The following is a 22,696-nucleotide window of genomic DNA, read 5'->3' as shown; positions in this document are numbered from 1 at the left end:
TTGAACATCTGGCACAGCTGCCAGTCTTTTGTGAAGTAAAACAGATAAAGCAGAGATCTGTCCCTTCAGAGAACTTGCAGATAATCCTTTCTCCAAATCTTCTTGTAGAAAGGATAGAATCTTAGGAATTTTTATCTTGCTCCATGGGAATCCTTTAGATTCACACCAACAGATATATTTTTTCCATATTTTATGGTAAATTTTTCTAGTTACAGGCTTTCTAGCCTGAATCAGAGTATCTATTACAGAATCTGAAAACCCACGCTTTGATAAAATCAAGCGTTCAATCTCCAAGCCGTCAGTTGGAGGGAAACCAGATTCGGATGTACGAATGGACCCTGAACAAGAAGGTCCTGTCTCAAAGGTAGCTTCCATGGTGGAGCCGATGACATATTCACCAGGTCTGCATACCAAGTCCTGCGTGGCCATGCAGGAGCTATCAAGATCACCGAGGCCCTCTCCTGATTGATCCTGGCTACCAGCCTGGGGATGAGAGGAAACGGTGGGAATACATAAGCTAGGTTGAAGGTCCAAGGTGCTACTAGTGCATCTACTAGGGTCGCCTTGGGATCCCTGGATCTGGACCCGTAGCAAGGAACCTTGAAGTTCTGACGAGACGCCATCAGATCCATGTCTGGAATGCCCCATAATTGAGTTAGATGGGGAAAGATTTCCGGATGGAGTTCCCACTCCCCCGGATGGAATGTCTGACGACTCAGAAAATCCGCTTCCCAATTTTCTACTCCTGGGATGTGGATCGCAGACAAGTGGCAGGAGTGATCCTCCGCCCATTGAATTATCTTGGTCACTTCTTTCATCGCCAGGGAACTCCTTGTTCCCCCCTGATGATTGATATATGCAACGGTCGTCATGTTGTCTGACTGAAACCTTATGAATTTGGCCTTTGCTAGTTGAGGCCAAGCTCTGAGAGCATTGAATATCGCTCTCAGTTCCAGAATGTTTATCGGGAGAAGAGACTCTTCCCGAGACCATAGACCCTGAGCTTTCAGGGATTCCCAGACCGCGCCCCAGCCCACTAGGCTGGCGTCGGTCGTGACAATGACCCACTCTGGTCTGCGGAAGCTCATTCCCTGTGACAGATTGTCCAGGGTCAGCCACCAACGGAGTGACTCTCTGGTCTTTTGATCTACTTGAATCGTCTGAGACAAGTCTGTATAATCCCCATTCCACTGTCTGAGTATGCACAGTTGTAATGGTCTTAGATGAATTCGTGCAAAAGGAACTATGTCCATTGTTGCAACCATCAATCCTATTACTTCCATGCACTGCGCTATGGAAGGACAAGGAGCAGAATGAAGTACTTGACAAGAGCTTAGAAGTTTTGATTTTCTGACCTCTGTCAGAAAAATCCTCATTTCTAAGGAATCTATTATTGTTCCCAAGAAGGGAACTCTTGTTGACGGGGACAGAGAACTTTTTTCTTTGTTCACCTTCCATCCGTGAGATCTGAGAAAGGCTAGGACGATGTCCGTATGAGCCTTTGCTTTTGACAGGGACGACGCTTGAATCAGGATGTCGTCCAAGTAAGGTACTACTGCAATGCCCCTTGGTCTTAGAACCGCTAGAAGGGACCCTAGTACCTTTGTGAAAATCCTTGGAGCAGTGGCTAATCCGAATGGAAGTGCCACAAACTGGTAATGCTTGTCCAGAAAAGCGAACCTTAGGAACTGATGATGTTCCTTGTGGATAGGAATATGTAGGTACGCATCCTTTAAATCCACGGTAGTCATAAATTGATTTTCCTGGATAGTAGGTAGGATCGTTCGAATAGTTTCCATTTTGAACGATGGTACCCTGAGAAATTTGTTTAGGATCTTTAGATCCAAAATTGGTCTGAATGTTGCCTCTTTTTTGGGAACTATGAACAGATTGGAATAAAATCCCATTCCTTGTTCTCTTATTGGAACTAGATGTATCACTCCCATCTTTAACAGGTCTTCTACACAATGTAAGAATGCCTGTCTCTTTATTTGGTTTGAAGATAATTGAGACCTGTGGAACCTTCCCCTTGGGGGTAGTTCCTTGAATTCCAGGAGATAACCTTGAGAAACTATTTCTAGCGCCCAAGGATCCTGAACATCTCTTGCCCAAGCCTGAGCAAAGAGAGAAAGTCTGCCCCCCACTAGATCCGGTCCCGGATCGGGGGCTATCCCTTCATGCTGTTTTGGTAGCAGTGGTAGGCTTCTTGGCCTGCTTACCCTTGTTCCAGCCTTGCATTGGTTTCCAGGCTGGTTTGGGTTGTGAAGTATTACCCTCTTGCTTAGAGGATACAGAATTAGAGACTGGGCCGTTTCTGCGAAAGGGACGAAAAACAGAATTTATGTTTACCTGATAAATTACTTTCTCCAACGGTGTGTCCGGTCCACGGCGTCATCCTTACTTGTGGGATATTCTCCTCCCCAACAGGAAATGGCAAAGAGCCCAGCAAAGCTGGTCACATGATCCCTCCTAGGCTCCGCCTACCCCAGTCATTCGACCGACGTTAAGGAGGAATATTTGCATAGGAGAAACCATATGTTACCGTGGTGACTGTAGTTAAAGAAAATAAATTATCAGACCTGATTAAAAAAACCAGGGCGGGCCGTGGACCGGACACACCGTTGGAGAAAGTAATTTATCAGGTAAACATAAATTCTGTTTTCTCCAACATAGGTGTGTCCGGTCCACGGCGTCATCCTTACTTGTGGGAACCAATACCAAAGCTTTAGGACACGGATGAAGGGAGGGAGCAAATCAGGTCACCTAAATGGAAGGCACCACGGCTTGCAAAACCTTTCTCCCAAAAATAGCCTCAGAAGAAGCAAAAGTATCAAATTTGTAAAATTTAGAAAAAGTGTGCAGTGAAGACCAAGTCGCTGCCTTACATATCTGATCAACAGAAGCCTCGTTCTTGAAGGCCCATGTGGAAGCCACAGCCCTAGTGGAGTGAGCTGTGATTCTTTCAGGAGGCTGCCGTCCGGCAGTCTCATAAGCCAATCGGATAATGCTTTTAATCCAGAAGGAGAGAGAGGTAGAAGTTGCTTTTTGACCTCTCCGTTTACCAGAATAAACAACAAACAAAGACAAAGTTTGTCTGAAGTCCTTAGTAGCTGCTAAGTAAAATTTGAGAGCACGAACTACATCCAAGTTGTGCAACAAACGTTCCTTCTTTGAAACTGGATTAGGACACAAAGAAGGCACAACTATCTCCTGGTTAATGTTTTTGTTAGAAACAACTTTTGGAAGAAAACCAGGTTTAGTACGCAAAACCACCTTATCTGCATGGAACACCAGATAAGGAGAAGAACACTGCAGAGCAGATAATTCTGAAACTCTTCTAGCAGAAGAAATTGCAACCAAAAACAAAACTTTCCAAGATAATAACTTAATATCAACGGAATGTAAGGGTTCAAACGGAACCCCCTGAAGAACTGAAAGAACTAGGTTGAGACTCCAAGGAGGAGTCAAAATTTTGTAAACAGGCTTGATTCTAACCAGAGCCTGAACAAAGGCTAGAACATCTGGCACAGCTGCCAGCTTTTTGTGAAGTAACACAGACAAGGCAGAAATCTGTCCCATCAAGGAACTTGCAGATAATCCTTTTTCCAATCCTTCTCGAAGGAAGGATAGACTCTTAGGAATCTTAACCTTGTCCCAAGGGAATCCTGCAGATTCACACCAACAGATATACCAAATTATGTGGTAATTTTTCTGGTTACAGGCTTTCAGGCCTGAACAAGAGTATTAATAACAGAATCTGAGAACCCTCGCTTTGATAAGATCAAGCGTTCAATCTCCAAGCAGTCAGCTGGAGTGGGTCGAACGGACCTAGAACAAGAAGGTCTCGTCTCAAAGGTAGCTTCCATGGTGGAGCCGATGACATATTCACCAGATCTGCATACCAAGTCCTGCGTGGCCACGCAGGAGCTATCAAAATCACCGACGCCCTCTCCTGATTGATCCTGGCTACCAGCCTGGGGATGAGAGGAAACGGCGGGAACACATAAGCTAGTTTGAAGGTCCAAGGTGCTACTAGTGCATCCACTAGAGCCGCCTTGGGATCCCTGGATCTGTACCCGTAGTAAGGAACTCTGAAGTTCTGACAAGAGGCCATCAGATCCATGTCTGGAATGCCCCACGGTTGAGTGACTTGGGCAAAGATTTCCGGATGGAGTTCCCACTCCCCCGGATGCAATGTCTGACGACTCAGAAAATCCGCTTCCCAATTTTCCACTCCTGGGATGTGGATAGCAGACAGGTGGCAGGAGTGAGACTCCGCCCATAGAATGATTTTGGTCACTTCTTCCATCGCTAGGGAACTCCTTGTTCCCCCCTGATGGTTGATGTATGAACTTGGCCCTCGCTAGCTGAGGCCAAGCTTTGAGAGCATTGAATATCGCTCTCAGTTCCAGAATATTCATCGGTAGAAGAGATTCTACCCGAGACCAAAGACCCTGAGCTTTCAGGGATCCCCAGACCGCGCCCCAGCCCATCAGACTGGCGTCGGTCGTGACAATGACCCACTCTGGTCTGCGGAAGGTCATCCCTTGTGACAGGTTGTCCAGGGACAGCCACCAACGGAATGAGTCTCTGGTCCTCTGATTTACTTGTATCTTCGGAGACAAGTCTGAATAGTCCCCATTCCACTGACTGAGCATGAACAGTTGTAATGGTCTTAGATGAATGCGCACAAAAGGAACTATGTCCATTGCCGCTACCATCAAACCTATCACTTCCATGCACTGCGCTATGGAAGGAAGAGGAACGGAATGAAGTATCCGACAAGAGTCTAGAAGTTTTGTTTTTCTGGCTTCTGTCAGAAAAATCCTCATTTCTAAGGAGTCTATTATAGTTCCCAAGAAGGGAACCCTCGTTGACGGAGATAGAGAACTCTTTTCCACGTTCACTTTCCATCCGTGAGATCTGAGAAAGGCCAGGACAATGTCCGTGTGAGCCTTTACTTGAGGAAGGGACGACGCTCGAATCAGAATGTCGTCCCAGTAAGGTACTACAGCAATGCCCCTTGGTCTTAGCACCGCCAGAAGGGACCCTAGTACCTATGAGAAAATCCTAGGAGCAGTGGCTAATCCGAAAGAAAACGCCACGAACTGAAAATGCTTGTCCAGGAATTCAAACCTTAGGAACCGATGATGTTCCTTGTGGATAGGAATATGTAGATACGCATCCTTGAAATCCACCTTGGTCATGAATTGACCTTCCTGGATGGAAGGAAGAAGTGTTCGAATGGTTTCCATCTTGAACGATGGAACCTTGAGAAACTTGTTCAAGATCTTGAGATCTAAGATTGGTCTGAACGTTCCCTCTTTTTTTGGGAACTATGAACAGATTGGAGTAGAACCCCATCCCTTGTTCTCCTAATGGAACAGGATGAATCACTCCCATTTGTAGCAGGTCTTCTACCCAATGTAAGAATGCCTGTCTTCTTAAGTGGTCTGAAGACAACTGAGACCTGTGGAACCTCCCCCTTGGAGGAAGCCCCTTGAACTCCAGAGAATAACCTTGGGAGACTATTTCTAGCGCCCAAGGATCCAGAACATCTCTTGCCCCAGCCTGAGCGAAGAGAGAGAGTCTGCCCCCCACCAGATCCGGTCCCGGATCGGGGGCCCGCATTTCATGCTGTCTTGGTAACAGTGGCAGGTTTCCTGGCCTGCTTTCCTTTGTTCCAGCCTTGCATAGGTCTCCAGGCTGGATTGGCTTGAGAAGTATTACCTTCCTGCTTAGAGGACGTAGCCCTTGGGGCTGATCCGTTTCTGCGAAAGGGACGAAACTTAGGTTTATTTTTGGTCTTGAAAAGACCTATCCTGAGGAAGGGCGTGGCCCTTGCCCCCAGTGATATCAGAGATAATCTCTTTCAAGTCAGGGCCAAAGAGTGTTTTCCCCTTGAAAGGAATGTCAAGCAATTTGTTCTTGGAAGACGCATCCTCTGCCCAAGATTTAACCAAAGCGCTCTGCGCCACAATAGCAAACCCAGAATTTTTTTCGCCGCTAACCTAGCCAATTTCAAGGTGGCGTCTAGGGTGAAAGAATTAGCCAATTTAAGAGCACGAATTCTGTCCATAATCTCCTCATAAGAAGAAGAATTACTAATAATCGCCTTTCCTAGCTCATCAAACTAGAAACACGCGGCTGCAGTGACAGGGACAATGCATGCAATTGGTTGTAGAAGGGAACCTTGCTGAACAAACATCTTTAGCAGACCTTCTAATTCTTTATCCATAGGATCTTGGAAAGCACAACTATCTTCTATGGGTATAGTGGCGCGCTTGTGTAGAGTAGAAACCGCCCCCTCGACCTTGGGGACTGTCTGCCATCAGTCCTTTCTGGGGTCGACTATAGGAAAACAATTTTATAAATATGGGGGGAGGTACTAAAGGTATACCGGGCCTGTCCCATTCTTTACTAACAATGTACGCCACCCGCTTGGATATAGGAAAAGCTTCGGGGGGCCCCGGGGCCTCCAAGAACTTTTCCATTTTACATAGTGGTTCTGGAATGACCAGATAATCACAATCATCCAAATTGGATAACACCTCCTTAAGCAGAGCGCGGAGATGTTCCAACTTAAATTTAAAAGCAATCACATCAGGTTCAGCTTGTTGAGAAATGTTTCCTGAATCTGAAATTTCTCCCTCAGACAAAAACATCCCTGGCCCCCTCAGACTGGTGTAGGGGCCCTTCAGAAACCATATCATTAGCGTTCTCATGCTCTACAGAATTTTCTAAAACAGAGCAGTCGCGCTTTCACTGATAAGTGGGCATATTGGCTAAAATGTTTTTGATAGAATTATCCATTACAGCCGTTAAATGTTGCATAGTAAGGAGTATTGGCGCACTAGATGTACTAGGGGCCTCCTGTATGGGCAAGACTGGTGTAGACGAAGGAGGGGATGATGCAGTACCATGCTTACTCCCCTCACTTGAGGAATCATCTTGGGCATCATTTTTACTAAAATTTTTTATGACATAAAATAAATATAGTTAAATGAGAAGGAACCTTGGTTTCCCCACAGTCAGAACACAATCTATCTGGTAGTTCAGACATGTTAAACAGGCATAAACTTGAAAACAAAGCACAAAAAACGTTTTAAAATAAAACCGTTACTGTCACTTTAAATTTTAAACTAAACACACTTTATTACTGCAATTGCGAAAAAGTATGAAGGAATTGTTCAAAATTCACCAAAATTTCACCACAGTGTCTTAAAGCCTTAAAAGTATTGCACACCAAATTTGGAAGCTTTAACCCTTAAAATAACGGAACCGGAGCCGTTTTTATATTTAACCCCTTTACAGTCCCTGGAATCTGCTTTGCTGAGACCCAACCAAGCCCAAAGGGGAATACGATACCAAATGATGCCTTCAGAAAGACTTTTCTATGTATCAGAGCTCCACACACATGCAGCTGCATGCCATGCTGTCCTCAAAAACAAGTGCGCCATACCGGCGCGAAAATGAGGCTCAGACTATGATTAGGGAAAGCCCCTAAAGAATAAGGAGTCAAAAACAGTGCCTGCCGATATAATCATATTAAAATACCCAGAATAAATGATTCCTCAAGGCTAAATATGTGTTAATAGTGAATCGATTTAGCCCAGAAAAAGTCTACAGTCTTAATAAGCCCTTGTGAAGCCCTTATTTACTATCTTGATAAACATGGCTTACCGGATCCCATAGGGAAAATGACAGCTTCCAGCATTACATCGTCTTGTTAGAATGTGTCATACCTCAAGCAGTAAGAGACTGCACACTGTTCCCCCAACTGAAGTTAATTGCTCTCAACAGTCCTGTGTGGAACAGCCATGGATTTTAGTTACGGTGCTAAAATCATTTTCCTCATACAAACAGAAATCTTCATCTCTTTTCTGTTTCTGAGTAAATAGTACATACCAGCACTATTTTAAAATAACAAACTCTTGATTGAATAATAAAAACTACAGTTAAACACTAAAAAACTCTAAGCCATCTCCGTGGAGATGTTGCCTGTACAACGGCAAAGAGAATGACTGGGGTAGGCGGAGCCTAGGAGGGATCATGTGACCAGCTTTGCTGGGCTCTTTGCCATTTCCTGTTGGGGAGGAGAATATCCCACAAGTAAGGATGACGCAGTGGACCGGACACACCTATGTTGGAGAAATTAGGCTTATTTTTAGCCTTAAAAGACCTATCCTGTGGGAGGGCGTGGCCCTTTCCCCCAGTGATGTCTGAAATAATCTCTTTCAAATCAGGTCCAAATAATGTTTTACCTTTGAAAGGAATGTTAAGCAATTTTGTCTTGGAAGACACATCCGCTGACCAAGACTTTAGCCAAAGCGCTCTGCACGCCACGACAGCAAACCCTGAATTTTTCGCCGCTAATCTAGCTAATTGCAAAGCGGCATCTAAAACAAAAGAGTTAGCCAATTTAAGTGCTTGAACTCTGTCCATACCCTCCTCATACGAAGATTCTTTACTGAGCGATTTTTCTAGTTCCTCTAACCAGAAACACGCTGCCGTAGTGACAGGAACAATGCATGAAATTGGTTGTAGAAGGTAACCTTGCTGTACAAAAATCTTTTTAAGCAAACCCTCTAATTTCTTATCCATAGGATCTTTGAAAGCACAACTATCTTCGATAGGAATAGTAGTGCGTTTGTTTAGAGTAGAAACCGCCCCCTCGACCTTGGGGACTGTCTTCCATAAGTCCTTTCTGGGGTCGACTATAGGAAATAATTTCTTAAATATAGGGGGGGGGGAACAAAAGGTATGCCGGGCCTTTCCCACTCTTTATTTACTATGTCCGCCACCCGCTTGGGTATAGGAAAAGCGTCGGGGGGCACCGGAACCTCTAGGAACTTGTCCATCTTACATAATTTCTCTGGAATGACCAAATTGTCACAATCATCCAGAGTAGATAACATCTCCTTAAGCAGTGCGCGGAGATGTTCTAATTTAAATTTAAATGTCACAACATCAGGTTCAGCTTGATGAGAAATTTTTCCTGAATCTGAAATTTCTCCATCAGACAAAACCTCCCTCATGGCCCCTTGAGATTGGTGTGAGGGTATGTCAGAACAGTTATCATCAGCGTCCTCTTGCTCTTCAGTGTTTAAAACAGAGCAATCGCGCTTTCTCTGATAAGTAGGCATTTTGGATAAAAGATTTGCTATGGAGTTATCCATTACAGCCGTTAATTGTTGCATGGTAATAAGTATTGGCGCACTAGATGTACTAGGGGCCTCCTGTGTGGGCATAACTGGTGTAGACACAGTAGGGGATGATGTAGTATCATGTTTACTCCCCTCATTTGAGGAATCATCTTGGGCAATATCATTATCTGTGGCATTACTGTCCTTACTTTGTTTGGACACTATGGCACAATTATCACATAAATTTAAATGGGGAGACACATTGGCTTTCATACATATAGAACATAGCTTATCTGATGGTACAGACATGTTAAACAGGCTTAAACTTGTCAACAAAGCACAAAAAACGTTTTAAAATAAAACCGTTACTGTCACTTTAAATTTCAAACTGAAAACACTTTATTACTGAATATGTGAAAAAGTATGAAGGAATTGTTCAAAATTCACCACAGTGTCTTAAAGCATTAAAAGTATTGCACACCAAATTTCAGAGCTTTAACCCTTAAATTAACGGAACCGGAGCCGTTTTTACATTTAACCCCTATACAGTCCCAGAATGAGGCTCTGTCTATAACTAGAAAGGCCCCCATCTGAAAAAGGTGTCCAACACAGTGCCTGCCGTTTTTCTAAACGTTCCCCAAGATTATAATACCAATAATTAGTTAGAATATGCATAATATGCCTAGTAAAGCAATCGTTTTAGCCCAGAAAAATGTCTACCAGTTTTTAAGCCTTTTTGAAGCCCTTTATTCTTTTATGTTTAACTAAGAAAATGGCTTACCAGTCCCCATGAGGGGAAATGACAGCCTTCCAGCATTACATGGTCTTGTTAGAAATGTGGCTAGTCATACCTTAAGCAGAAAAGTCTGCTAACTGTTTCCCCCAACTGAAGTTACTTCATCTCAACAGTCCTGTGTGGAAACAGCAATCGATTTTAGTTACTGTCTGCTAAAATCATCTTCCTCTTACAAACAGAAATCTTCATCCTTTTCTGTTTCAGAGTAAATAGTACATACCAGCACTATTTTAAAATAACAAACACTTGATAGAAGAATAAAACTACATTTAAACACCAAAAAACTCTTAACCATCTCCGTGGAGATGTTGCCTGTGCAACGGCAAAGAGAATGACTGGGGTGGGCGGAGCCTAGGAGGGATCATGTAACCAGCTTTGCTGGGACTCTTTGCCATTTCCTGTTGGGGAAGAGAATATCCCACAAGTAAGGATGACGCCGTGGACCGGACACACCAATGTTGGAGAAACATAATGTATTGTATAACCTGTCATAGTCAAAGGATACATTGTATATCATATTAAGTCTTAAGTAATTAAGAATTTGTTACAGACTAAACCTTAATACATTCTGATTATACAAAGAAATCTCTCCTTTTATTGATGCCTAGAAGATAACTGGTTTGTAAAGTAAACATCCAAAAGATTTCTCTTTTGTCTAGACACATTAACCTATTACCTCCTCTTCTCCATATGGGGACAAAATCTATACCCTGCACAGTAAGTGCATTGACATCTGAACTATGTAAATCTCTAAAGTGTCTTCCTACAGGGGTATCTGATTCTTCATCTTCAATGCTACAAAGATGCTCTAAAAAACTTTCTTTAAGAGGTCTTTTGGTTTTTCCTGTATATTGTTTGGAACAAAGTTTACATGTGAGAAGATATACTACATGTGTAGTTGAACAATTTATTGAAAAATTAATTTTGTGTGTTACAGAAGAGGTCACCGTGTCTCCCTCAGTAACAAAACCACACGTTCTGCGTATTGGCCTTCTACATTTAAAGAAGCCTTTTCTTCTATGAAGCCAATACTTGTTAGTCATGGGCTTAAGATCAGAAGGAGATAAATAATTTGAAAGAGTCTTCCCTCTTTTAGGTATAAAACTACAACCATCTTTCATGATCTCCTTTAGGATGGGGTCTGAATACAGAATGGGAATAGAATCCCTTACATTTTTATTAAATTCAAGTCTATAGGTGGTGATGAATTTCAGTTTTTGGTCATTTAAATTATTTTTGTTAGTCTTCTTTTTAGGTTTTAACAGTTCCTCTCTTGGGATACTGTCTACAGTATGTTTAGCTTTTAATAAAACTTCAATGTAACCTCTGTTTTTAAGCCTTTGCATCACTTGAGTTCCTTGTATTTGATAATCGCCCTCAGTTGAACAATTTATTCTCGTTCTAATTAGTTCCCCCTTAGGGATTCCTTTGACTACATGTCTAGGATGACAAGAATCATATTTGAGAATTGTATTGCCTGCTGGTGGCTTTCTAAACATGGTTGTGTTAATACTGTGATTGTTTTCATCACTAGTAATGGTCAGATCTAAAAAGTTAATGCTAGATGTACTCTGTTCACTAGTAAATTTTATACCACATTCATTAGCATTAATATATTGGCAAAACTGTTCTGCTTCTCTGGCATCCCCATCAAATACAAATAGAAGATCATCTATATAGCGATAAAATGCAATAATCTGATGTTTAAATGGATTTCTATCTCCAAAGACATGGGACAGCTCCCACCAACCCATAAAAAGGTTGGCATATGAGGGGGCAAATATGCTGTCCCACGTCTCTGGAGAAAGAAGTCATTCCCAAATTATGAGTGAGTAAAAATTCTATTGCTCTTATCAAAAAAGTTTTTGTAGCTGAATCATATTCACTATAGTGATCAAGGAAAAATTCAATAGCTGTTATACCTATCTCATGTTGTATCGATGTATACAAAGATGATACATACACAGCAATTAATCTGTATAAAGATTTCCAATAAATATTTTAAATTTTTCTTAACAATGCAGTAGTATGAGTTGATGCCTGCTATAATAGGCCTACCTGGAGGAGATATGGGATCTTTGTGAATTTTTGGAAAATAATGAAATATGGGAATAACAGGAAAATGTGGATTTAATGCATCTTGTACAGACTCATTTATGATATTATATCTTGCATATTGAATTATATCCAGCAATTCTTCTTTAAATCTCTTAGTGGGGTCTTCTCTTAATTTATCGTACACATCCCTGTCACTAAGATGTCTCATGGCCTCGGCAATGTAGTCTTTCCTATCCAGGACAACTACATTGCCGCCTTTATCTGATTGCCTAATAGTTAACTCTTCATTATCTGTAAGGGATTTTAATGCTTCCTTTTCTGCAAATGAAAAATTATGCTGATACTTTGTTAGTTTTATTTTTCCCATCTAAAGATCTCAGTTTGTCTTTGATAGTTTTTTGAAAAATATCCAGAATTTTTGGTCTCGTTTGTACAGGATAAAAGAAACTTTTGTTTTTTAAATGTTTAAGAGAAATCCCTGCCCTATCCGGTAAGCCTATTTTGTCCCCAGAATTTTCTTGCTCTAGTTTTTCAAGATCAAATATACTACACCAATCAGAGAACTCAAAAGAGCTCTCTACTGGGTCATTGGTTTTACTTACAATTTCACTGGTTGGATTGATTTGATCCTGTTCTTGATCTGCATTAATATTATAAAAGTGCTTGCGCAGAGTGATTTTACGTACAAGTTTGTTAATATCAAGAATAGTTTCAAACATATTGAAATGACAAGTAAGGTCCTTGGATAACACTTCTATTTCTATTTTATTCAGTTCTTTAGATGATAAATTGATCACATCAGAGTTCATGCATATTTCTTCTGAAAATTCTGAGATCTTGTTGCGTACGCCTTGCGTACAGATCCCTTCTTGGTTTTGTTTCCTCCAGGGTTGATGGTATAATTTGTTCCTTCCCTTGCCTCTTCCCTCTCTGTGGGGTTTTTTCTTCTTCCTGGGGCTAAGGTCTGGTGCATCTCGTTTTTTGATACCAAGAATAGTGAATCTGATTCAGATGTCAAATCTGCTGTTCTTAATACTGATGGCATACTTAATTCCTCTGTTACATCACCATCTGAGGAATCAAATTCGTACTCTGTATCTGAAAAGGTTACTGTTTTACCTTTCTTATTTGATTTAGTGCTCTTATTTTTATTATAGTTGCGATAGTGTTTCGGTTTTATCTGATCCTCCACACTCCATCTATACTCCTGCTTTGATTCATAATCCTTCTCATCTCTCATCATCTTTCTGGATTTAAACTGCCATAACTCTTGTTTAAATGTATTCATGTTTTTTTCAAATTGTTTGTCATATTTTTTAAAGTCAGAGTCTCTTTGATGATTTTTAAGTTTTTCCTGAATATCCTTCAATTCTATTAGTAGATCTTTCCTTTGTTCTTTTTTATACTCTATAAGAAGATTAATCAAAGCAATTGAACATGCATCTAAGATGGTATTCCATTTTGTAATAAATTCTTGATTATTGACCATGAATGAGGGAAATTTCTTTATCCTCAATCCCCTAGGTATACGTTTTTCTTGTGTATAGAATAAAAATGCTTTAATGTCCAAATCCAGTTTAATATCTTTCTTACATAGTGTGTCAATATAAAGAAATAAACTATCAAGAGTGTGTACTATGTTATCATATGTACTAGAGGTATCATCCTCAAAATCTCCCAAGACATATGATTGTTCACTTTCTTGTTCCATTTTTTTGGTAGAGACTGTGTTATGTTGATATGCAGTGCTGTTACACAATAAAAAGCGATAATAAAGTGCAGCAGTTGAAAATGGCTTCTCAAATTAGCTGCAGTCAAAAAAGAATTACGTTTTGAAAATATCTCACTTTGTTTCCTTTTCTCTTAGTCTAACATCACAAGGTAAAAATGTAGTAATAAAAAAGGTGCATCGCTCACAACTTACACTCAGAGGTCACAGCTTTGCAAACTAGGAAAAAACATAATTTATGCTTACCTGATAAATTCCTTTCTTCTGTAGTGTGATCAGTCCACGGGTCATCATTACTTCTGGGATATTACTCCTCCCCAACAGGAAGTGCAAGAGGATTCACCCAGCAGAGCTGCATATAGCTCCTCCCCTCTACGTCACTCCCAGTCATTCGACCAAGGACCAACGAGAAAGGAAAAGCCAAGGGTGAAGTGGTGACTGGAGTATAAATTAAAAAATATTTACCTGCCTTAAAAACAGGGCGGGCCGTGGACTGATCACACTACAGAAGAAAGGAATTTATCAGGTAAGCATAAATTATGTTTTCTTCTGTTAAGTGTGATCAGTCCACGGGTCATCATTACTTCTGGGATACCAATACCAAAGCAAAAGTACACGGATGACGGGAGGGATAGGCAGGCTCTTTATACAGAAGGAACCACTGCCTGAAGAACCTTTCTCCCAAAAATAGCCTCCGATGAAGCAAAAGTGTCAAATTTGTAAAATTTGGAAAAAGTATGAAGCGAAGACCAAGTTGCAGCCTTGCAAATCTGTTCAACAGAGGCCTCATTCTTGAAGGCCCAAGTGGAAGCCACAGCTCTAGTAGAATGAGCTGTAATTCTTTCAGGAGGCTGCTGTCCAGCAGTCTCATAAGCTAAACGAATTATGCTACGAAGCCAAAAAGAAAGAGAGGTAGCGGAAGCTTTTTGACCTCTCCTCTGCCCAGAGTAAATGACAAACAGAGAAGACGTTTGTCGAAATTCCTTAGTTGCCTGTAAGTAAAATTTTAGAGCACGGACTACATCCAGGTTGTGCAGTAGACGTTCCTTCTTTGAAGAAGGATTTGGGCATAAAGAAGGAACAACAATCTCTTGATTGATATTCCTGTTAGTAACTACCTTAGGTAAGAACCCAGGTTTAGTACGCAGGACTACCTTATCCGAATGAAAAATCAAATAAGGAGAATCACAATGTAAGGCTGATAATTCAGAGACTCTTCGAGCCGAGGAAATAGCCATTAAAAATAGAACTTTCCAAGATAACAACTTTATATCAATGGAATGAAGGGGTTCAAACGGAACGCCCTGTAAAACATTAAGAACAAGGTTTAAACTCCATGGTGGAGCAACAGTTTTAAACACAGGCTTAATCCTGGCCAAAGCCTGACAAAAAGCCTGGACGTCAGGAACTTCTGACAGACGTTTGTGTAACAGAATGGACAGAGCTGAGATCTGTCCCTTTAATGAACTAGCAGATAAACCCTTTTCTAAACCTTCTTGTAGAAAAGACAATATCCTAGGAATCCTAACCTTACTCCAAGAGTAACCTTTGGATTCACACCAATATAGGTATTTACGCCATATCTTATGGTAAATCTTTCTGGTAACAGGTTTCCTAGCCTGTATTAAGGTATCAATAACTGACTCAGAAAACCCACGTCTTGATAAAATCAAGCGTTCAATTTCCAAGCAGTCAGCTTCAGAGAAGTTAGATTTTGATGTTTGAAGGGACCCTGTATCAGAAGGTCCTGTTTCAGAGGTAGAGACCAAGGTGGACAGGATGACATGTCCACCAGGTCTGCATACCAAGTCCTGCGTGGCCACGCAGGTGCTATTAGAATCACTGATGCTCTCTCTTGTTTGATTCTGGCAATCAATCGAGGAAGCAACGGGAAGGGTGGAAACACGTAAGCCATCCTGAAGTCCCAAGGTGCTGTCAGAGCATCTATCAGGACTGCTCCTGGATCCCTGGATCTGGACCCGTAACGAGGAAGCTTGGCGTTCTGTCGAGACGCCATGAGATCTATCTCTGGTTTGCCCCAACGTCGAAGTATTTGGGCAAAGACCTCCGGATGAAGTTCCCACTCCCCCGGATGAAAAGTCTGACGACTTAAGAAATCCGCCTCCCAGTTCTCCACTCCCGGGATGTGGACTGCTGACAGGTGGCAAGAGTGAGACTCTGCCCAGCGAATTATCTTTGATACTTCCATCATAGCTAGGGAGCTTCTTGTCCCTCCCTGATGGTTGATGTAAGCTACAGTCGTGATGTTGTCCGACTGAAACCTGATGAACCCCCGAGTTGTCAACTGGGGCCAAGCCAGGAGGGCATTGAGAACTGCTCTCAATTCCAGAATGTTTATTGGCAGGAGACTCTCCTCCTGACTCCATTGTCCCTGAGCCTTCAGAGAATTCCAGACGGCACCCCAACCTAGAAGGCTGGCGTCTGTTGTTACAATTGTCCAGTCTGGTCTGCTGAATGGCATCCCCCTGGACAGATGTGGCCGAGAAAGCCACCATAGAAGAGAATTTCTGGTCTCTTGATCCAGATTCAGAGAAGGGGATAAGTCTGAGTAATCCCCATTCCACTGACTTAGCATGCACAGTTGCAGTGGTCTGAGGTGTAAGCGTGCAAAGGGTACTATGTCCATTGCCGCTACCATTAAGCCGATTACCTCCATGCATTGAGCCACTGACGGGTGTTGAATGGAATGAAGGGTGCGGCAAGCACTTTGAAGTCTTGTTAGCCTGTCCTCTGTCAGGTAAATCTTCATTTCTACAGAATCTATAAGAGTCCCCAGGAAGGGAACTCTTGTGAGTGGAACGAGTGAACTTTTCTTTTCGTTCACCTTCCATCCATGTGACCTTAGAAATGCCAGCACTAACTCTGTATGAGACTTGGCAGTTTGAAAGCTTGAAGCTTGTATCAGAATGTCGTCTAGGTATGGAGCTACCGAGATTCCCCGCGGTCTTAGTACCGCCAGAAGAGCACCCAGAACCTTTGTGAAGATTCTTGGAGCTGTAGCCAATCCGAATGGAAGAGCCACAAACTGGTAATGCCTGTCTAGGAAGGCAAACCTTAGGTACCGATAATGATCTTTGTGAATCGGTATGTGAAGGTAAGCATCTTTTAAATCTACAGTGGTCATGTACTGACCCTCTTGGATCATAGGTAAAATAGTCCGAATAGTCTCCATCTTGAACGATGGAACTCTTAGGAATTTGTTTAGGATCTTTAAGTCCAGGATTGGTCTGAAAGTTCCCTCTTTTTTGGGAACCACAAACAGATTTGAGTAAAACCCCTGTCCCTGTTCCGATCGTGGAACTGGATGGATTACTCCCATTAACAAGAGCTCTTGTACGCAGCGTAGAAACGCCTCTTTCTTTGTCTGGATTGTTGACAATCTTGACAGATGAAATCTCTCTCTTGGAGGAGAGTATTTGAAGTCCAGAAGGTATCCCTGAGATATTATCTCTAGCGCCCAGGGATCCTGAACATCTCTTGCCCAAGCCTGGGCGAAGAGAGAAAGTCTGCCCCCCACTAGATCCGATCCCGGATCGGGGGCCCTCAATTCATGCTGTTTTAGGGGCAGCAGCAGGTTTCCTAGTCTGCTTGCCCTTGTTCCAGGACTGGTTAGGTTTCCAGCCTTGTCTGTAGCGAGCAACAGCTCCTTCCTGTTTTGGTGCAGAGGAAGTTGATGCTGCTCCTGCTTTGAAATTACGAAAGGAACGAAAATTAGACTGTCTAGTCTTGGCTTTGGCTTTGTCCTGAGGCAGGGCATGGCCTTTACCTCCTGTAATGTCAGCGATAATCTCTTTCAACCCGGGCCCGAATAAGGTCTGCCCTTTGAAAGGTATATTAAGCAATTTAGACTTAGAAGTAACATCAGCTGACCAGGATTTTAGCCACAGCGCCCTGCGTGCCTGAATGGCGAATCCTGAATTCTTCGCCGTAAGTTTAGTAAGATGTACTACGGCCTCCGAAATGAATGAATTAGCTAGTTTAAGGACTCTAAGCCTGTCCGTAATGTCGTCCAGAGTAGCTGAACCAATGTTCTCTTCCAGAGACTCAATCCAGAATGCCGCTGCAGCCGTGATCGGCGCAATGCATGCAAGGGGTTGCAATATAAAACCTTGTTGAACAAACATTTTCTTAAGGTAACCCTCTAACTTTTTATCCATTGGATCTGAAAAAGCACAGCTATCCTCCACCGGGATAGTGGTACGCTTAGCTAAGGTAGAAACTGCTCCCTCCACCTTAGGGACCGTTTGCCATAAGTCCCTTGTGGTGGCGTCTATTGGAAACATTTTTCTAAATATCGGAGGGGGTGAGAACGGCACACCGGGTCTATCCCACTCCTTAGTAACAATTTCAGTAAGTCTCTTAGGTATAGGAAAAACCTCAGTACTCGTCGGTACCGCAAAATATTTATCCAACCTACACATTTTCTCTGGTATTGCAACTGTGTTACAATCATTCAGAGCCGCTAACACCTCCCCTAGTAATACACGGAGGTTTTCCAGTTTAAATTTAAAATTTGAAATATCTGAATCCAGTCTGTTTTGATCAGAACCGTCACCCACAGAATGAAGTTCTCCGTCCTCATGTTCTGCCACCTGTGACGCAGTGTCTGACATGGCCCTAATATTATCAGCGCACTCTGTTCTCACCCCAGAGTGATCACGCTTACCTCTTAGTTCTGGTAATTTAGCCAAAACCTCAGTCATAACAGTAGCCATATCCTGTAATGTGATTTGTAATGGCCGCCCAGATGTACTCGGCGCTACAATATCACGCACCTCCCTCTGAGCGGGAGATGTAGGTACTGACACGTGAGGCGAGTTAGTCGGCATAACTCTCCCCTCGTTGTTTGGTGAAATTTGTTCAATTTGTACAGATTGACTTTTATTTAAAGTAGCATCAATACAGTTAGTACATAAATTTCTATTGGGCTCCACTTTGGCATTGCAACAAATGACACAGGTATCATCCTCTGAATCAGACATGTTTAACACACTAGCAAATAAACTTGCAACTTGGAAATACAATTCAATTAGAATAATATTAAAACGTACTGTGCCTTTAAGAAGCACAGAAGATCTATGACAGTTGAAAATTAATAAATTGAAACAGTTATAGCCTCAATCCTTGTAAACAACACAACTTTAGCAAAGGTTTAATCCCATTAGCAAAGATAACAAATTCTGAAAGCAGGAAACAAATTACAGAATAAACGTTTTTTATCTCAGTCAAACTATAATTCTCACAGCTCTGCTGAGAGAAATTACCTCCCTCAAAATAAGTTTTGAAGACCCCTGAGCTCTGTAGAGATGAACCGGATCATGCAGGGAATACAATGAGTTGCTGACTGAAATATTTGATGCGTAGTAAAAGCGCCAAAAAACGGCCCCTCCCCCTCACACACAGCAGTGAGGGAGAACAGAAACTGTCAGAAAACAGATTAAGCAACTGCCAAGTGGAAAAATAGTGCCCAAACATTTATTCACTCAGTACCTCAGTAAATGAAAACGATTTTACATTCCAGCAAAAACGTTAAACATAATCTCTAGTTATTAAACAGCTTTATGTATTTCTTACAGTGTAATTCTAGTGAAGTACCCTTCCCCAGAATACTGAAGTGTAAAGTATACATACATGACATTATATCGGTATGGCAGGATTTTCTCATCAATTCCATTGTCAGAAAATAAAAACTGCTACATACCTCTATGCAGATTCATCTGCCCGCTGTCCCCTGATCTGAAGTTTACCTCTCCTCAGATGGCCGAGAAACAGCAATATGATCTTAACTACTCCGGCTAAAATCATAACAAAAACTCTGGTAGATTCTTCTTCAAACTCTGCCAGAGAGATAATAACACACTCCGGTGCTATTTTAAAATAACAAACTTTTGATTGAAGATATAAAACTAAGTATAATCACCATAGTCCTCTCACACATCCTATCTAGTCGTTGGGTGCAAGAGAATGACTGGGAGTGACGTAGAGGGGAGGAGCTATATGCAGCTCTGCTGGGTGAATCCTCTTGCACTTCCTGTTGGGGAGGAGTAATATCCCAGAAGTAATGATGACCCGTGGACTGATCACACTTAACAGAAGAAACTAGAGTGCGGGATTGAAAAATTCCGAGAGCCCGTCACTGCTGCATTGCAGCACTGATCCATATTTGACGGTTCTCTTCAAATAGCACTTTACTCTGGATGCATTGAAATAAGGAAAGCTTTCACATTGCTGCCAGAGCAAAGCCCTGTTTGTGGAGAACAGAGTCTAATGTGGAGTAGTGCTGCAACTGCACTAACAGTTCCTGCATGTGTCCCATTCTTTCTGCAGGCATGCTGCATTTTCTGCGATGACATCTCAGATCAGAGCATGTTCTGCCTTGGGGCCAACAAGAAAAAAAGGTCCCCAGAAAAAGCGAGCAAAAAAGCGTGCAAAGCTAACTACGCCCATCCCGGCCGGCATTACACATGACGTAACCAACAGCCGCCAGGAGGAAAGTAAAAAACGCTATCAATAAAAAATAGGCAGACCGCATACACCGACGACACATCTGAATAAGGGAAGTCCACAGCAAATAAACAGCAGATACTAAAACACAGAGTCAAAAAACCTAACAGAGCCAACAATACCCAGCAGTGCCCCACTAAAACTGCCATAAAACAAATCCTGCACACACAGGAACAATGTCTCCAAATTAACCCCATAAGTACCAAACCTTTCTGAACCTTCACATCAGAAAATAACAAAGCACTTACCTCCATAACAATCTGCCCGTCAGCAGGGCAACTCACTAGGCTTGAAAGGTACATTCCTAACATGGACCTGTGGATACAAAAGAAAAGACCAAGTAAACCTACAAAGTCTTTTACCAAAAGGGCAGCACAAACTACTTGGAGGCACAGTGGGGATTATACCCCACAAGTTCCCAAATGCTCAAAAGCCACCACTGCTCTACTGAAGAGACTGACATGGACTACGGCTAGGCCCCAAAAAAACAGAGCAAATCTGCTTTGCTTAAAAATAAACTCTTGATTGAAGAATCAGACACTTTACCCCTCCTTGCAACTGATACAAGCAAAGAGAATGACTGGGGGTTGTGGGTAAGGGGGTGGTATTTAACAGCTCAGCTGTGGTGCTCTTTGCCTCCTCCTGCTGGTCAAGAGTGATATTCCCAATAGTAATTATGATGATCTGTGGACTCACTGTGTCATTAGAAAGAAAAATAATTGACAGCATTCCAAATCCTCTTGGAATACTGTCAAATATGTCAACAATTCCAGTTTTGCACTTTATCAACACACTTTGTGTGTTCAATTCAATGTGTCCATTTTGTTGTTGTAGTGAAAAACCTTTTCCAATGAGGATTGTGGTTGCCAAAGCCATTGCTGTCCATGCATCATATGGGTGATTTTCCCGTTACCTGTTTGTATCCAATCCAAATCTTTTCCATTAAAGAAATGGTGTTATCGTTTGGCTTGTGATCACACAGAACTTTAAAAAACACAGATTAGTAGCAGTAAAAAACGCAGATAAACAAGATCGGAAGAATTGAAATTGACCCCTAAAATGTTCTATCTCCACAGTGGGGTTAAATACATAGGTAAAGTTCCACTCAGTAGTTGCAAGAATTGCAGCTTTCCAGCATACAATTGCTAGTAAGCCAATCAGAAGTCGAACATACTTGCCAATAACCAATGTTTTTCTTTTCTCGAGCTACAAAATTTGCTATGTGTTTAAACCCTTTTGCATTAGAATTTCCCTTTAGGAAATGCTCCCAAGTCACTACCTTACACTACAGTTTTCATAATTCCATTTGTCTAATTACAGAAGTGATTTTAACAAAGTGCAAATACAACAATGTGTTTCAAAATCCTAGTTGCAACTGCAGGATCCTTGCATTGTCAGTGGAACCAATGTAATCTATATCACTTCAAAAAAAAAAGCATAGAAAATTGACATGATCATTGGATGAGCTGAGAATTTATTTTTACTCATATTTGCACAATCAATAACAAACATTTCACTATTGTCAGCTTAAATAATTTTTGCAATTTAAAAAGCAAGACCAGGTTGAATTTTGCCAAGCAGACCAGATGCAGCTGCATTAAACTGCAGAGGGGAGTCCTTTATTGGAGAAAATAAAACTAAAAAGATTGTGCCATTCAGGTCACTAAAGTATACCTGCCAAAATCGTTAATCTCAATTATTCCTTTGATTTTCATGGCGTTAAGAATGATGACATCTGCAACTTTTAAATATGTATGACCTGTCTAGAATAATCCAGCTGTGTAATCAGGTTGTTATCAGCTTGCACCTGCTCCTATAAACCCAAAAGCCTGTGCTGAAACAGTAACTGGCAACTGCTCTCTAATAAGTATTACTCCCACTTAAAGCAAGAGAGGGCTTGATTTGTGTCTTGTTTGTTAAGAACCAAACAAAAGTGTTGGATTAGAGGCCTGTGGATAGGTTCTCACGCACGTGTATGGCACCAAGAGCATCTAAGGTTAAGTCCCTGTAAGCATTTTGCAATATGTGGAGATAAGAAGCTTTATTAAAAGGGAATATAGATACTGCCTGGTTCTTGTATATTAGCAAAAAAAAACAGAATTTATGTTTACCTGATAAATTTCTTTCTCCAACGGTGTGTCCGGTCCACGGCGTCATCCTTACTTGTGGGATATTCTCTTCCCCAACAGGAAATGGCAAAGAGCCCAGCAAAGCTGGTCACATGATCCCTCCTAGGCTCCGCCTACCCCAGTCATTCGACCGACGTTAAGGAGGAATATTAGCATAGGAGAAACCATATGGTACCGTGGTGACTGTAGTTAAAGAAAATAAATTATCAGACCTGATTAAAAAAACCAGGGCGGGCCGTGGACCGGACACACCGTTGGAGAAAGAAATTTATCAGGTAAACATAAATTCTGTTTTCTCCAACATAGGTGTGTC

At 41.9% G+C, this 22,696-nt stretch overlaps 1 protein-coding gene across 4 annotated transcripts in view; it reads right to left on the bottom strand.

Moving 5' to 3' along the window:
• BAIAP2 (BAR/IMD domain containing adaptor protein 2) overlaps positions 1–22,696 on the bottom strand; it is a 549,446-nt gene that overhangs the window by 202,657 nt on the left and 324,093 nt on the right. The gene's annotated exons all lie outside the window — the stretch shown is intronic.

The sequence above is a fragment of the Bombina bombina genome, chromosome 1, assembly GCF_027579735.1.
Source record: "Bombina bombina isolate aBomBom1 chromosome 1, aBomBom1.pri, whole genome shotgun sequence".
NCBI classification, from domain to species: Eukaryota; Metazoa; Chordata; class Amphibia; order Anura; family Bombinatoridae; genus Bombina; species Bombina bombina.
This window is presented reverse-complemented; position numbering and strand designations above follow the sequence as displayed.